Below are 17,890 nucleotides of genomic sequence, written 5' to 3' on the forward strand. Positions count from 1 at the left end.
TAATAGCAGTGATAGCTTGGGTAGTTGAACTCGTGGTGCCTGCACGTGAACATTTGCTGCCGACTACCCTGGCTCCATCTGAACATTTTCACTTCACCATGCCCTACCATGAAGAACGGCACCGACAGACTTATTTGAACAATAGCTTTATTCAGATTCTGCATCATACGCATAACATGACAAATACGTCTAATTGTTGGGTGTGTGGGATGTTGCCTGGGCATCAGAAGAAAGGGGGCACTCCACTCATTCCACTCCCGTTTTCACATAATGGTTCCTGTAACGCCTGGTACTCTCTTCTCTTCACCTTACGATGGCCAACAAAAGGGGGGGTGCTTTTCCGTTTGAATAAAATTTGCTATCATGACCGGGATGGGTATCCACGGGCCGAGGGTACTCGATTTGAGTGGGAGGAGTACCGCCCCGATAATGTGTCTGCCCCACGTGTTTACAGCAATCAAAGGAATATCAATGTATCCAGTTCGCATGTTATTAATGTTATTGCCACTAAAGCTGATTTGTGCATACGCAATAAAGGTACAATTCCGGTGGGGAAAAGTGAATGTAACACTACACTTAGATTTGACAGCCCGAATGGCATATCGTTTGTAGCGTCTCGCAATACTTACTTCATTTGTGGAACGAAGGGTTATCATCAGCTCCCCCTAGGATGGTTAGGCACATGTTATGTATCATTTGTATTGCCCCCTGTATTCATTGCCCCACCAATGTATCATAATGATTATGTCCTTTACCACGATTTCGTGTTGAATCGTGTTAGACGGTCTGTTGCTTTGGATGACATCGATCAGACCGATACTGCTTTACAACAATATGTGGACTTTAATTTGGGACTGTTTTCCTTTGTGGGGGCTGCACTGAATAGCCGGAAAATACGACGACTGACCCGTGTTGTTGAGGCTGTAGCTAATGATACTGCTATTGCACTAGGTAATATTACTGAAGAACTCCAGATCTCTAGGATTGTCACGCTCCAGAACAGAATGGTTCTAGATGTGGTTCTAGCTGACCGTGGGGGGGCATGTAGAATCATCGGAAGTAGCTGCTGTGTATATGTACCTGATAATTCGCCATCTGTTTATGATGCTATTTCGAAATTGCACAAGATAGCTGCCGAAATACACCCGGATAATGGAACTTGGACTCTTTCAGGGTGGTTCTGGTCGATGCTTACCACTTGGGGTTGGAAACTGTTAACGATTCTATGTATCATTGTTGGGATATTGTTTTCTGTATGTTTGTGTATACAATGTGGTCCAGCTTTATGTTCCATGTGCTTATCTGCTTGCATACCATCAAGACGAGCTCTTGCTCACAACAAAATGATGCTTCATAAAGAAGTAGCCCAAATAATGCTAATTGATATAGAAGATGAACACCCTGACTATGTTCACTATGAGGTAGCTTCAGCTAAACGCTAAAAGGGTCGTCTGTCGTAATTTGACAATGGCCGAGTTAGCGCTTAGCTGTGCTACACGTTTTCCCGCTTAACTTGGCTATACTTGGAAATGCCATCTTGTTTGTTACGGCGGCCATCTTAGATCATGAGCGGCCTCGTGGCCAGCGTGCCCTCTAGGCCGTTGTCCGTACCACTGACCACTCGAGTTTGCCCAGCAACAGGCTATTTTTAGTAACGGTCAAGCCTGTACATGCGCAGTCCCAACTGACCAGTCACCCCTCAGGAATGTGCCGCCAAACTGACCAGCGGGGTTGTAACCCCTCCAATGAGCTGGCTGTGTTCCAAAAAATGACCATATATGTACATACTGCTCTGTAACTTTGTACCGCCTATCTTTTATTACCTGCATATTGTATAAAAGAACGGGTCACACCGATGTTCGGTGTGATACTTCTTGCATTACCGAAGGGTGCTGTAGGAATGTACCACCACCCCATGGGGTCCTAATAAACTTGTTCTTTGTACTTTTCAGTTTCCGTGCCAACAGTTCTTTCAATGTAAGTGGGTTATCTTCGGAACATGTAGGCCTTGGGAACCCGATACTACACATTGATGTATTAAACCTTTGTGATAGAACAGCAAGGGGATGTAACATATGTGTTACTGAATTCTACTACTGTAGCATCACCTTTGATTGTATATGCTTCTCCGAGATCCTCCAATGCAAAGCATTCTTTTAGTATTTGGAAAAGAGAGCTGACAAAGTTTTGAGATAGACTTTTGTAGGCAATATGTAGCCAGTTATTCATGTTTGCTTATTCCATTGATTTTGCTCCTCCATGAAGGAGCTCAATCAATGGAATAAGCAACTACAAATAATTTGTTATAAATTGCCTACAAACTTTAACAATATCTAAAAAGCATTGTAATACTTTTAGGTTTGGTGGGAAGAGGTACTGCAGTTCAGAACAGCTTGTACCTTTATAGAATCCATCTCGGTCCCTTTGGAGTAAATGATGTACCCTAAAAATGAAACTTTCTGTTGATAGAAGTCGCACTTTGAAGGTTCAGCATACAGTTTATGATGTATCTGTCTTTTGAAGTTGACCATCACATGGATAATGTAGAATGCGAAGTAGGAGGAACAGAAATAAAATATAGTCCTGGTATAGCAGTAAACAAATGCACGGATCCAAGAAGTCCTGAAATATGTTGTTTATACAATAAGATATTAAGATAAGGTGCTGAAAGGAAGCAGGGGTATTACAGACCAGGGGCGGCTGGTGACATTTGAAAGTGGTGGGCCGTAAACTGATTTGCATACTGCACCATAGCGAGCGAGCGCAGCGAGCCAGCCCGAACCACCTTAAGGGAGGTTCGGGGGGGTTCTCCCCCGAGAACATTTTGAAAAAAGAGAAGAAAAATCATGTATTTTCAAGCAAATTTGTGAAAGCAGGAAGGTTAATAAAGCAATTGTGAAAGTGAAGTTATTACATTAATAGATGCCATGACATAGGTAGCTGCTTATTCAGTATAACCATAGAGCTTCATACATTCCGTCCTATTACGCTGCTGAATTCAGACTATGAGACTTTCATGAAAATCTCAGCTCTAAGAGTAGAAGAAGTTGCACAGCATTTGGGAATAAGAAAAACTTGAGGATCAGTTGAACGTCATTGTCCTATAGGGGAAAGAAGGTGAGACCTGCCCTGGGAGAGACATAGAGAAAGTTTGTCAGAGCTACACAAACACACGCCCATACACAGAGACACGCACACACATACAGACTCATACACACACCCACACATCAATCCACACACACACACTCACACAGACACCCCCCCCACACACACACACATGCTCACACACACATCCGCACACAAACACACATCCCTGGGACATAAAGCACACAGTGTTGCTTAGGAAAGCCTGCAGAACTCGCCCTTGACGGTCTCACTCAAACATACATTTCCCCCCTTTTCTTCTTCCTGAATCATTCGATTCTCATCAGCTGCTCGCCGGATTGCCAGACATCAGATAGAACCAGGCAAGACATTCAATGGCACAGTTATCAAAAGCACATGCTGGGGGCAAGATAGAAAGAGGCAGATGACAGGGTAACCATCGGGTCAAGTTTGTGCTATATAAAACTCCACACAAAAAATATCTTGGACCCTGTACTCCTTGTTGTTCCTCCCTATCCCTTTCAGCAGCTTTTCATCAGCTGCTGAGGGGCCAGAAATGGGACAGTGTGTGAGACGTCTTCTGGCCCATCACTAGGACACAGCAGAGGAAGGGGCAGTGAAAGGCAGTGATGGGGACCTTCCATGTAAAGATCCAATAAGCTTCATCTCGACCTCATTCATTCATTTGTCTGTGTCGCTGGAGGATGAGTCACGAAAAGCTCTGCCTCACCTTGGGGTTGGAAACTGTTAACGATTCTATGTATCATTGTTGGGATATTGTTTTCTGTATGTTTGTGTATACAATGTGGTCCAGCTTTATGTTCCATGTGCTTATCTGCTTGCATACCATCAAGACGAGCTCTTGCTCACAACAAAATGATGCTTCATAAAGAAGTAGCCCAAATAATGCTAATTGATATAGAAGATGAACACCCTGACTATGTTCACTATGAGGTAGCTTCAGCTAAACGCTAAAAGGGTCGTCTGTCGTAATTTGACAATGGCCGAGTTAGCGCTTAGCTGTGCTACACGTTTTCCCGCTTAACTTGGCTATACTTGGAAACGCCATCTGTTTGTTACGGCGGCCATCTTAGATCATGAGCGGCCTCGTGGCCAGCGTGCCCTCTAGGCCGTTGTCCGTACCACTGACCACTCGAGTTTGCCCAGCAACAGGCTATTTTTAGTAACGGTCAAGCCTGTACATGCGCAGTCCCAACTGACCAGTCACCCCTCAGGAATGTGCTGCCAAACTGACCAGCGGGGTTGTAACCCCTCCAATGAGCTGGCTGTGTTCCAAAAAATGACCATATATGTACATACTGCTCTGTAACTTTGTACCGCCTATCTTTTATTACCTGCATATTGTATAAAAGAACGGGTCACACCGATGTTCGGTGTGATACTTCTTGCATTACCGAAGGGTGCTGTAGGAATGTACCACCACCCCATGGGGTCCTAATAAACTTGTTCTTTGTACTTTTCAGTTTCCGTGCCAACAGTTCTTTCAATGTAAGTGGGTTATCTTCGGAACATGTAGGCCTTGGGAACCCGATACTACACATTGATGTATTAAACCTTTGTGATAGAACAGCAAGGGGATGTAACATATGTGTTACTGAATTCTACTACTGTAGCATCACCTTTGATTGTATATGCTTCTCCGAGATCCTCCAATGCAAAGCATTCTTTTAGTATTTGGAAAAGAGAGCTGACAAAGTTTTGAGATAGACTTTTGTAGGCAATATGTAGCCAGTTATTCATGTTTGCTTATTCCATTGATTTTGCTCCTCCATGAAGGAGCTCAATCAATGGAATAAGCAACTACAAATAATTTGTTATAAATTGCCTACAAACTTTAACAATATCTAAAAAGCATTGTAATACTTTTAGGTTTGGTGGGAAGAGGTACTGCAGTTCAGAACAGCTTGTACCTTTATAGAATCCATCTCGGTCCCTTTGGAGTAAATGATGTACCCTAAAAATGAAACTTTCTGTTGATAGAAGTCGCACTTTGAAGGTTCAGCATACAGTTTATGATGTATCTGTCTTTTGAAGTTGACCATCACATGGATAATGTAGAATGCGAAGTAGGAGGAACAGAAATAAAATATAGTCCTGGTATAGCAGTAAACAAATGCACGGATCCAAGAAGTCCTGAAATATGTTGTTTATACAATAAGATATTAAGATAAGGTGCTGAAAGGAAGCAGGGGTATTACAGACCAGGGGCGGCTGGTGACATTTGAAAGTGGTGGGCCGTAAACTGATTTGCATACTGCACCATAGCGAGCGAGCGCAGCGAGCCAGCCCGAACCACCTTAAGGGAGGTTCGGGGGGGTTCTCCCCCGAGAACATTTTGAAAAAAGAGAAGAAAAATCATGTATTTTCAAGCAAATTTGTGAAAGCAGGAAGGTTAATAAAGCAATTGTGAAAGTGAAGTTATTACATTAATAGATGCCATGACATAGGTAGCTGCTTATTCAGTATAACCATAGAGCTTCATACATTCCGTCCTATTACGCTGCTGAATTCAGACTATAAGACTTTCATGAAAATCTCAGCTCTAAGAGTAGAAGAAGTTGCACAGCATTTGGGAATAAGAAAAACTTGAGGATCAGTTGAACGTCATTGTCCTATAGGGGAAAGAAGGTGAGACCTGCCCTGGGAGAGACATAGAGAAAGTTTGTCAGAGCTACACAAACACACGCCCATACACAGAGACACGCACAAACATACAGACTCATACACACACCCACACATCAATCCACACACACACACTCACACAGACACCCCCCCCACACACACACACATGCTCACACACACATCCGCACACAAACACACATCCCTGGGACATAAAGCACACAGTGTTGCTTAGGAAAGCCTGCAGAACTCGCCCTTGACGGTCTCACTCAAACATACATTTCCCCCCTTTTCTTCTTCCTGAATCATTCGATTCTCATCAGCTGCTCGCCGGATTGCCAGACATCAGATAGAACCAGGCAAGACATTCAATGGCACAGTTATCAAAAGCACATGCTGGGGGCAAGATAGAAAGAGGCAGATGACAGGGTAACCATCGGGTCAAGTTTGTGCTATATAAAACTCCACACAAAAAATATCTTGGACCCTGTACTCCTTGTTGTTCCTCCCTATCCCTTTCAGCAGCTTTTCATCAGCTGCTGAGGGGCCAGAAATGGGACAGTGTGTGAGACGTCTTCTGGCCCATCACTAGGACACAGCAGAGGAAGGGGCAGTGAAAGGCAGTGATGGGGACCTTCCATGTAAAGATCCAATAAGCTTCATCTCGACCTCATTCATTCATTTGTCTGTGTCGCTGGAGGATGAGTCACGAAAAGCTCTGCCTCACCTTGAGGTCCTCTCTACCCTCGAGCCCAAAACATGGCTTATTTCTCAGGCAGTATGAAAATATATTCTTTCTTTTTCTCTCTATTTAGTATCTACTACAATCTCAGCATATACAGTGCTCGCACATAAACCTCTTCTTTATTTGCTTGCCTATAGTCAGTACTTCCATACAAAACACTTCAAAAACAAGTTACAATACGAGCCTAACCCTCGGGTCGGGTGTCAGAAATAGATACACCATGTCACGTGGATCTATGTTATAGATAATATGTCATCACGAAGCCCCACACTGTAGATGCCATTATCAGGTTGTCTTTAGTTTTTGCCATCTATTTTGGAAGCAAGCCTTCAAAACGTAATTATTAATATCTAGGTCACAAAAGCAATGGGTTTTTTAAATTAAAGATTAACATAAACAACTGTGAATATTCAAATAGAAATATTTATAAATGAATAAGTTAAAATAGTTCTGAGATGGGTTTAAGTCTACCATGGGAGTGCAAATGAAAGTAAGATACGCGTTTTTTATGCTTTCAGCGTCTTTATCAAAATTATTTTGTTTTTAATCTGCCAATGAGATGTAGATCTGTATAAAAAACACGAGAGAACAAGTAAGAGCGGATGCTTATGAGGTATTTTAACAGCTGAATAAATTATAGCACGACCTTATAAGAACCCCCACTGAAAAGGGCTGGAAAGCCTTCCACTCCCAGATGCGAAGCATTAAAAGACATGTCTTTTAATAAGAGTCCCAAACAAAATGTGCAATGAAAAGCTCTTCGCAGGCCTGTATCTATTCCCAGAGTGACAGGCTCGGTAAATCCCTGTGGCGGGAGCAACCAGATGCAACAGAACCAGCCCCCTCTCCCACCCCTCTGTCCCACCGCGGGCAGAGCGAGGCGGATCCGTCCTGCCAGGCCTCGGAGGTCACATCAGGCCTGGAAGGATCAGCCAAGGAGTGGGGACAAGAATGACGCGGCCTTTTGTGCTCGCGCGCCGAGGGCCGTGAGGCCAGGCCCAGCCGCCTATTATGACGTCTCTCACACAACGGTGCGACAGGTAGGTCATTCACTGACCGGTGGATTAATAAAATTCAGTTTCAAACTACCACGAGTACTGTTTCAGTGTGCAAAGATGTATAGGATACTTCGACAATGTGCTTGTTTTTTGCTGTCTGGTGTTTCTACTTTTTGGTTTTGGGAACAGAAAATATGTTTGCACTCGCAGGTATTGGGTTTGTGGGGTCCTCACTGTCCGAGGGGAGTGTATAGGTTCCGACAGGACAGGATGTGAGGCTGATGCCAGGCATCCAGGAACAGGGTGCGTGTAACACTAACAAAAGCAGTACATTATAACACAACAGCGCAAGCGCAGCATACCGGTGGCTGTTTTAAAATTAATTTTTTCCCATCTGTTCACATATACTCAGAGTCACGATTGGAGTTATAGAGAGCATATGCAGTCTAGTTTTTACCAAGTTTGCCCATTGCCCATTATTACGAATTATAGAGCAGCACCTACTATTCTATTCTTCAATAGTTCTGTTATCTGTGTGGTATTGCCCGATCATTGACACAAGAAGGGCAGGCACAGCATGTGACGGTGACGAGGCGGCCGGGCCCGGAGTAAAGTCGGACGTCTGCTGCTGCCTGCACACACGTGGCGATAAAGAAGACGCTGAAAGCATAAAAAACGCGTAGCTTACTTTCATTTTCTCTCCCTTGGTAGACTTAATCCCCTCTCAGAACTATTTTAACTTATTCATTTATACATATTTCTATTTGAATATTCACAGTTGTTTATGTTAATCTTTAATTTAAAAAACCATTGCTTTTGTGACCTAGATATTACTAATTACATTTTGAAGGCTTGCTTCCAAAATAGATGGCAAAAACTAAAGACAACCTGATAACGGCATCTACAGGGTGGGACTTCGTTATGACATATTATCTATAACATAGATCCACGTGACGTGGTGTGTCTATTTCTGACACCTGACCCGAGGGTTAGGCTCGTATTGTAACTTGTTTTTGAAGTGTTTTGTATGGAAGTACTGACTATAGGCAAGCAAATAAAGAAGAGGTTTATGTGTGGGCACTGTATATGCTGATGTTGTAGTATTTACTAAATAGAGAGAAAAAGAAAGAATATATTTTCATACTGCCTGAAGAAATAAGCCATGTTTTGTGCTCAAGGGTAGAGAGGACCTCAAGGTGAGGCAGAGATTTCCGTGACTCGTCCTCCACCGACACAGACACATGAATGAAGCTTATTGGATCGAGATGAAGCTTATTGGATCTTCACATGGAAGGCCCCCATCACTGCCTTTCACTGCCCCTTCCTCTGATGAGTCATAGTTATGGGCCAGAAGAAGTCTCACACACTGTCCCATTTCTGGCCCTTCAGCAGCTGATGAAAAGCTGCTGAAAGGGAAAGGGAGGAACAACAAGGAGTACAGGGTACAAAATCTTTTTTGTGTGTGGAGTTTTATATAGCACAAACTCGACCCGATGGTTGCCCTGTCATCTGCCTCTATCTATCTTGCCCCCAGCATGTGCTTTTGTAACTGTGCCATTGAATGTCTTGCCTGGTTTTATCTGATTTCTGGCAATCAGGCGAGCAGCTTATGAGATGCAAATGATCCTGGAAGAAGAAAGGCGGGGAATATATGTTTGAGTGAGACCGTCTGAAGGGCGAGTTCTGCAGGCCTTCCTATGCAACACTGTGTGCTTTATGTCCCAGGGATGTGTGTTTGTGTGCGGATGTGTGTGTGAGCGTGTGTGTGTGTGGGGGGGGTCTCTGTGTGAGTGTGTGTGTGTGGAGTGATGTGTGGGTGTGGGTGTGGGTGTGAGTCTGTATGTGTGTGCATGTCTCTGTGTGTGGGCGTGTGTTTGTGTAGCTCTGACAAACTTTCTCTGTCTCTCCCAGGGCTGGTCTCTCCTTCTTTCCCCTATAGGACAATGACGTTCAACTGACCCTCAGGTTTTTTTTATTCCCAACTGCTGTGCAACTTCTTCTACTCTTAGAGCTGAGATTTTCATGAAAGTCTTATAGTCTGAATTCAGCAGCGTAAAAGGACGGAATGTATGAAGCTCTGTGGTTATACTGAATAAGCAGCTACCTATGTTATGGCATCTATTAATGTAATAACTGCACTTTCACAATTGCTTTATTAACCTTCCTGCTTTCTCAAATTTGCTTGAAAATACACGATTATTCTTCTCTTTTTTCAAAATGTTCTCGGGGGGAGTACCCCCCCCCCCTCGAACCTCCCTTATGGTGGTTCGGGAAGCTCGCTGCGCTTGCTCGCTACGGTGCAATATGCAAATCAGTTTACGGCCCACCACTTTCAAATGTCACCAGCCGCCCCCTGCCTTCGGTCCCTCTCTAAGGGGAACTTCAGTCAGGTTACTAACGTGCATGCTCGGGCTAGTTACAGCCCAAAAATCCTCATGCGCAGTACTGTTGCTGGCCTGCTGCAGACTGTCACTCAAGCTGCAGTAGACCAGCCAGCCCCACCCCCTGCACCTGCGCACTCCGGATTCAATCAGGTGTGTCCCGGATTAAAGCGCTGCGCTGCGGCACTTATTATTGTGCATGCCAATTTAACAAAAATATTTTTAGTGTGCTGTGTGCTCTTGTCACGGTGCGTCCAGGCTTAGTGGGCTACGCCCTTACACCCCAATTGATGCACCGCAGCTGTTACAAACCTCAAAGGGCATTACCAGATATTCAAAATGCCCAAAACGTGTGAGATGTTGTTTTCTATTCATACTAGATTACAGCGACACTTCAAGTCCAGTTTGCCATCTCATACTGAGGATTTAACTTGATTCAATAAGACCTAATTTAATGGCAAGTCGAGTTGTTTTTGATAGTGATTGCTTTGAAAGAGTGAAATAGATACAAGGCCTTAATTCTGACTTGTTTTTTATGGAAATGAAGAAGGTAGTTTTACCAATTATTGACGTCCAATGCTGGATGAACCCTCTGTCACGATTTTGCTTGATCAATTTCTACTTTTCTATGAAAGCATATTTTGAACCATAGAGAATAGTAGCCCTCCGAACAAAATGTGTTTTGCAGTTATGTGCACTATGGGGAGATAAGGTGTCTACTTCTTTAGCATCAAGGATGTTGAGATATGAGGAATACTCAGATGGAATGTTACATATGACCAGAACACTTTCCATAGAGGGTGTACTGACTGTGGGATGACAATTGATCACAAACATAGATAGGAGTTTCTGGATTTGGAGTATTGACATCTGTTAGAAATTGGGTTTCTGGTTGGCAGAGATATGCACCCTACCCTAGCAGGAACTATAATCCTAGTCAGGGTAAATCAGATACACACAATAAATCAAACCATGCTCACCCTCTGGTAGCTTGGCACAGAACAAACAAGCTTAACTTAAGAGGCAATGTGTAAAGTAGTTGTGGAGCACTGTAAAGAGTAACAGTGAAAACACCACAAAAAGACTCCACACCAAGTTAGAAAAATAGAGTATATTTTTATGAACAAAACAGTACAAAAAACGACAAATATCCAATAAGCATAACTGGAGCTATGAATTTTAAAGAATACATGAAGTGCTTAAAGTTCCAACTGGGGCTATCTGGTCACGCTCGACCAGGACACATCTGAAGTTTCAGGCCGACGCGATAGAGTACGAGTTGGATACAGGGACCAGCCATGTCCTCCTAAAATGTACCTTATATGCATCATTGACGTAAAGCAAAGCAGTGACGAGTCGTCACCAAACCGCATGATTGAATACGATGTGTTGGCGCTGAGATGCGCAAAGTCAGAGATGCCTTGGAAACTGGAGACGATGCATCTCACAGTCAGCAATGCGATGTCCGCTGTCCATGAAGCAGTGGGGATGCGTCGAAAGAGATGCACCGTGTCTGATCGTCGCAATGTGGTCGATGGAGGAATTCCAGCAGTTGCAGCACTTTATACACACTTCCAAGGGCCCAGGACTCAATTGGCATCACTTGGCAGGGCAAGACTTGCTGCAAGCAAAGTCCAGATTGATGAAAAGTATTAGAAAAGGCGGCAAGCCCTTGGAGTCACTTTGGTTCGGTGTTCAAGTTATGTGGTATGTGGTCTAGTCCTACTCACCGGGGCAAGAAGGGCAGCAGGTCACCACAGCAGAAAAGCAGTTATTCCAGAGCAGAAGTCCAGCAGAGTGGCAGTCCTTCAGCACAGCAGTCCTTCCTGGCAGAATATCCACAGGTTCACATGTGTGCTGAAGTGGTAGGATCAGAGACCCAGTACTTCTATCCAATTGAGCCTTTGAAGTGGGAGTGAATTCAAAAAGGGGGTCTGAAGTGCACAGAGGGACTCCCTCCCAGCTCTGGCTTCAGACTCGCTCCAGGGGGTATGCAGCCCTTTGTGTGGGTGACATAACACAGTCTGTTCAGGTGTAAGTGTCGGCTCCTCCCTCAGATGCTACCCATGGTGACCCATCAGGATGGGGATGGTCCATCAATCACACCAAACCTTCCTTTGTGTTCTGTTGTCGAGAGGAAATGCACAATGTCCAGCTGTCACCCACCGCAGACCAGTATTGGAGACAGACTACAGGCACACAGGTCTATGAGCAGAAAAATGCCACCCTTCTAATAGTGAAACCAAAGGGGATGATGGACGGAGTGTTGAGCAATGCAAGCACTCACCCCGAAGGGACTCACATCTGGGCATTCCCTGCCAACTTACTTTTCACTGCCAGAACATACAAATCATAAAATACATGTCCCACCTATTAATTACACTTCACCCTGCCTGATGGGCTACATAGGGCCCACATTAGGGATGACCTATATATAATAAAAGGGGAGTTTGACTTGGCAAGGGGTTTTAAGTGCCAAGTTGACATTGCAATGTAAACTGCACATGCAGGCTCTGCAGTGGCAGGCCGGAAACATATTTTAAAGGGCTACTTAAGTGGGTGGCACAATCAGTGCTGCAAGTCCACTAGCAGCATTGAATTTACAGTCCCTGGGCACATGGAGTGAACTCTACAGGGGATGTACAGGTAAATTAAATATGGCATTTATGGATAAGTCAATGAAACCATGTTTAGGACCGAGCGCAAATGCACATTAGAAATGGTTAGCAATGGTAAAGTGCTCAGAGTCCTAAGGTCAACAAAAATAATTCAGCAAAAAGGTGAGGAGGAAGATAAAATGTTTGGGGGTGACCCTGCAGAAAGGGCCATTTCCAGCAACATCCATGACAATATGATTCCTGGAAGGTATGTGCCTTTTTCTTCTAATCTATCAAGGGATTCTTTTGGCTCAACTACTTCAGTCCTATGATCATCGTAATGCTGAAGGCATCTAGAATGCCACACAGTATTTGTTTCTTATGGTGGTCAATAGATGTCCTATGCAGTTCTTGGAACTGGAGCAATGTGGGCATGTATAAACAAAAAACCATTACCGAATGGATGACTTCTGGCCAAGATTTAATTTATATCCGGATATATTGTTGGTTCTTAAACTTCACCACCAATGATCTTTTGACTGGGGGTGAGTGTTTGATTGGTTCAGATGCTCCGTCCATCACCACCCCCTTTTGTACCACTTTGGCCGCCATAAGTATGGCCGAATATGCTCAGACGTGAGTCCCTTGCTCACTTTGCCACTGGATTCAAGCAAGCCGGGCTGAAGACGGCTGGAATGCCAGAAACCGGTCCTCGGAAGCGTTTTTCCGGTCCAGGGAAGGCATGGCTTGGCAGTTCGGGCTGGACTGTTCCCATGAGGCGCAGGGTCAGACTGATTTGCATATAGCCATGTCTGAACGGGGGTGGCAGAGTGGGCTAAAGAATGGTGATGGATCAAATCCAGATGTTTTGACTGGGTGTGAGTGTTTGATTGGTTCAGATGTTCCGTCCATCACCACCCCCTTTTGTACCGCTTTGGCCGCCATAAGTGTGGCAGGGTATGCTCAGACGTGAGTCCCTTGCTCACTTTGCCACTGGATTCAAGCAAGCCGGCTGAAGATGGCTGGAATGCCAGAAACCGGTCCTCGGAAGCGTGTTTCCGGTCCAGGGAAGGCATGGCTTGGCAGTTCGGGCTGGACTGTTCCCATGAGGCACAGGGTCAGACTGATTTGCATATAGCCATGTCTGAACTGGGGTGGCATAGTGGGCTAAAGAACGGTGATGGATCAAACCCAGAACTTTTGACCGGGTGTGAGTGTTTGATTGGTTCAGATGCCCCGTCCATCACCACCCCCTTTTGTACAACAACTTGAGACGGCATCATCAAGGATTAAGATGAGGCAGAAACAAAAGCTCTTAGGTCAGTACAGCCAAAAATGTTCCCACATTAAGGGGCCGATCAGGATCGCGGACGGACTTGCGTCCGTCCGCGACCCCAGAGCAGGAGGGAACCTCCGCATGGGCATGCGGAGTTCCCTCCTGTGCAATTAGGATGTGACCGCCACCCTGGCGGTCACATCCTCTATTTTTAACATTGCGGCGGGTGCAGCTTCAAGCTGCACCCGCGGCAATGTTAAAAATGCACGCATTGCTTTTGCATGCAGAAAGAGGCAGGCACCGTGCGGTGCCTGCCGCTTTCTGCATGCAAATGCAGGGGGGTACCATAGGTACCCCCCATGTGCACCCCCCACCCCCCCTTCACCTAGGGGGCCCGCAACGGGCCCCCGCAGTGAAGTTCCGTATGCTTTTCCACGGCGGGAAACGCGCCGCGGAAAAGCATAATTCACTGCCCATCCTAATATGGTGGACGGTGTCTGAGAGACACCGTCACCATATTAGAGCTTTTCCGCCGCGGTTGTAAGCCAACCGCGGCGGAAAAGCTGCGGACGGAAACCAGGACCCACCAGCCATCCTAATGTGGCGGTGGGTCCTTGGTCAGTCCGCTGCGGTTTTTCCGCATCCTCGGGGCCGGCGGTGGCTTCCGCCGGCCCCGAGGATGCGGAAAAACCGCTATCCTGATCGGCCCCTAAGAGTCTAAGGACTATTGGTCCTCTTTTTTTCTTGGTTTCTTAGGCTATCATTCAGTAGTGTATTGCACTTGTCTCTTGCTGAGAGGCTACTGCTTCTATCGGTGGGGTGTTGGAGGCTTTTTCCATAGTTTCTGGTCCCTTCTACATGGCAACTCAGGAGCGTAACTAGGGTCTCAGCAGCCTGTCCAGTTCTAGCTACTGGAAACAAGTGTACCCTCAGTAGTTGAACTGAAGAGGTGCCTCCCTTACAGGATCACCGATTGCCACCATATCAAAATGGGCAGTGAGAGGTCATCCTATTATGGAACAATGTAAATATTATGTTTGTGTCAAGTCCCTTGCTCCTCCTCCCCCTCCACACACACACTTGTCAGATTTCCCAGGTGAATTACCTGATCCATAATGTACTGCTGTGGATAAGCTATATCCCTGCCAGCAATATCTAGGAAATGATGACAAGTTCCTCTGATGAATTACAGAATTCTCACACAATACAGGAGAGTGGTTTCAGCCAGAACAAACACTTTAAAGGTAAAGTCACTGGAACAGTAGTGGATGGGAGAGGGGTACAAAGCAGGGAGAAATAAGAATTAAGGAAACTCTCCTAATGGCGGAAGGAGAGTAGTCAGAAACTAGAATAAAGCCAATAAAAAGTCTGATTACCTAAGTAGTAAAAGACAGAAGATCTGGACAAGACTAGAACAGTGTAACAGGTTGAATCTCCGACCCAGAATTTACCAAGATGCTGCCCTTCTGGAGCTATGCATTGTTATAGGCCTACCCTGATTAATAACTATTTTCAGGTGAAGGGAGTCTTGGTATGTGTCAGAGGGGGTGGTGTAGTACTAAAGTGAACTGCAGTACAATCGCAGTCCTTGGAGGCCCTGGCTGCCATCTCCTTGCATAGTCTTGGTGTATGAAGGACCCCCATGTTGTGTGGATTGCCAGCCCCAACATGGCTGTGTGTAAGGTCATTAAAAAGATTTTCACAGATGGTTGTGATATACAAAGGCCCCTTATAGGCACCTATAAGAAAAACACTTAACACTAGAACATATGGTGTGAGATTTTAAGCTGCTAATAGACCAATGCTATTTGATTCCACCTTTTCAGATGGTTATTCTCTGCAAGCCAAGGGAAATATTTTTGTCTTATACTTTGTCACAGTAACAACACAGCATGCAGTTCCCGAATCAGCTTTCTACTTCTTTATCCAGTCTAGGCAACTAATAATCTCCTCCTCATCACCCTTTGTTTCTCACAATACCTAAATGGTTCTCATGGGCTAAAAACAATTCGCACCTTAATGATACCGGAGGAATCAACCTGGTACCCCAGAATACTATATTTTCATTGACTGTTAATTACTCTTAGACAAACAGCAAAACTCAACAATCACTCCCCAATTTCTTCCACTTGCAAAGCATGATCTTTGTAATGCTTCTTCCTTACTGGGTTCTTCTTTACATTCATCTTCAAAAACTGCATATTGATTTACCAATCAACACACCTTTCCTCAGTCAGTCAGTTTGCTCCTCTTCTGTATTTCCATTCTCAGATCACCACTATAAACAATTTGTTACACAATTTCTAACAGTATGCATTTGTTCAGTCTTGACTGCATGCTCTCACTATCCGTTAGAAACACAATATAACACAGAACCAAACCCCTTCTTCAGGAATATTTATCTGAGGCGTGTGATCTGTTCTAATTACAAGTTCAGTACCACATACAAGGCCCTTTAATTTACCAGTTGCCCACTATTTTACAAGAGCTTCTTTTTCAATGGTGCAGTTCCTCTTTTCAGATTCTCTAGATGCTCTGGAAGCAAATAAAATCACCCTACCCCACCTTCTTTTCAATCTGTAACAAAGTTGCTCCTAGAAATATGTTACTGGCATTCATAACAATTATTGTATTGAAACAGTTAAAATTTAGGGCTTTATTTATGTCTGGCTTGATATGTTTTTTCAAACTCCTCAATACACACCTCTATTCGATGCCAAATCAAACTTTTTCTTCAACACTCTTTGAACTTTCCCATTTAACAAGCACATATACACACACATCTGGTGTAGTTCTCCACCATTCCAATAGATGAACATAATTCTTTCATTTGCAGAAGTGTGGCTCAGGGGTTAGAGGCGGCAGACCCGGAAGCTGAGATCGGCCCTGGACCAGGGTTCAATTCCCCGCCTCGGCGGGTCTTTGGGCTAATAATTCCACGGACTCAATAATTCTCGCTCCGGTGCCTTCTTGACTCACGGGTTCACACTCTGCGACTCTGGGCAATAGCTTGCTTAATCTCCACAACGGCCCCTCGCGGCGGGATGCCTGGCTTTCACCTTGTGGATACCCTGCCGGGGTTATCTCACTGGGGAATACCAGGACGGGTTCCCTAAGCAAGCGCCGGGAAACCCACTGCAGGTAGCTGTGCGCTATATAAGCTCAAATACATTTACATTTACATATCATTAGGCATTGGGAACTGGCTAAAGATGTTGACCAAATTTCGTTAGGTTTTGTTCCTCACCTTAACATTTAATGACCACACTTACATAAATAACCTCTCAAATTCTTATGTTTTTCAGATGTGAATGTGTACCATGGTTTGAAATCTTTCAAACGCCATTCTCATTCTCGGGTTTATATTTATCACTCCCATCTTGAAAAAATTTGAATTCTTCTAGATTCCCTACTATGTTAAATATGGCTCTTTGGAACACACCACCGTACCATAAATTGTTTTATTGTTCCCCATAAAGTGATAAATGCAGTTAACTCTTGTAAATATGTAATTTAATATGTTAGTTAGCAGATAGCAGGCACAAGACATTAAATAAAGTAGCTGCTGACGTGTAGATAAGCTCATTAATGTTAGCTAGAGGACACCTGCCTACTATATTTTTATTGTGTTCTCTTAAACCTCTACATCTACAGTGGGTTTCTTGGTGATTGTCCAGACTATGCGCGCCCGAGATCTGTTTGGCTTAAACCCCTCTGCAACGAGATGGGCATTCGCAAGCATTCTGAGGCCCTACGCATTTTATTGACTAATACTGCCCCCCCTATTGTTTGTGCTGTGTCTAAATTTTTAAAATGGGCTTGGTTGATACGTCTCAAAAGACTGTCCTTATCGATTTAATGCTTTTCTTAACTAAGTTATCTATATATTCTGTTTTTACTATGATGTTTGTACAGCCTATGAGTCCTGATATGTCGTTTTTTATATATTTTTGTGTAATGCTTTTATGATATACGCATATCGAAATAAAGCTATCAATCAATCAGAAAAAATTTGAATTCTTCTAGATTCCCTACTATGTTAAATATGGCTCTTTGGAACACACCACCGTACCATAAATTGTTTTATTGTTCCCCATAAAGTGATAAATGCAGTTAACTCTTGTAAATATGTAATTTAATATGTTAGT

This window comes from Lissotriton vulgaris, chromosome 3_1, assembly GCF_964263255.1.
Source record: "Lissotriton vulgaris chromosome 3_1, aLisVul1.2, whole genome shotgun sequence".
Lineage (NCBI taxonomy): Eukaryota > Metazoa > Chordata > Amphibia > Caudata > Salamandridae > Lissotriton > Lissotriton vulgaris.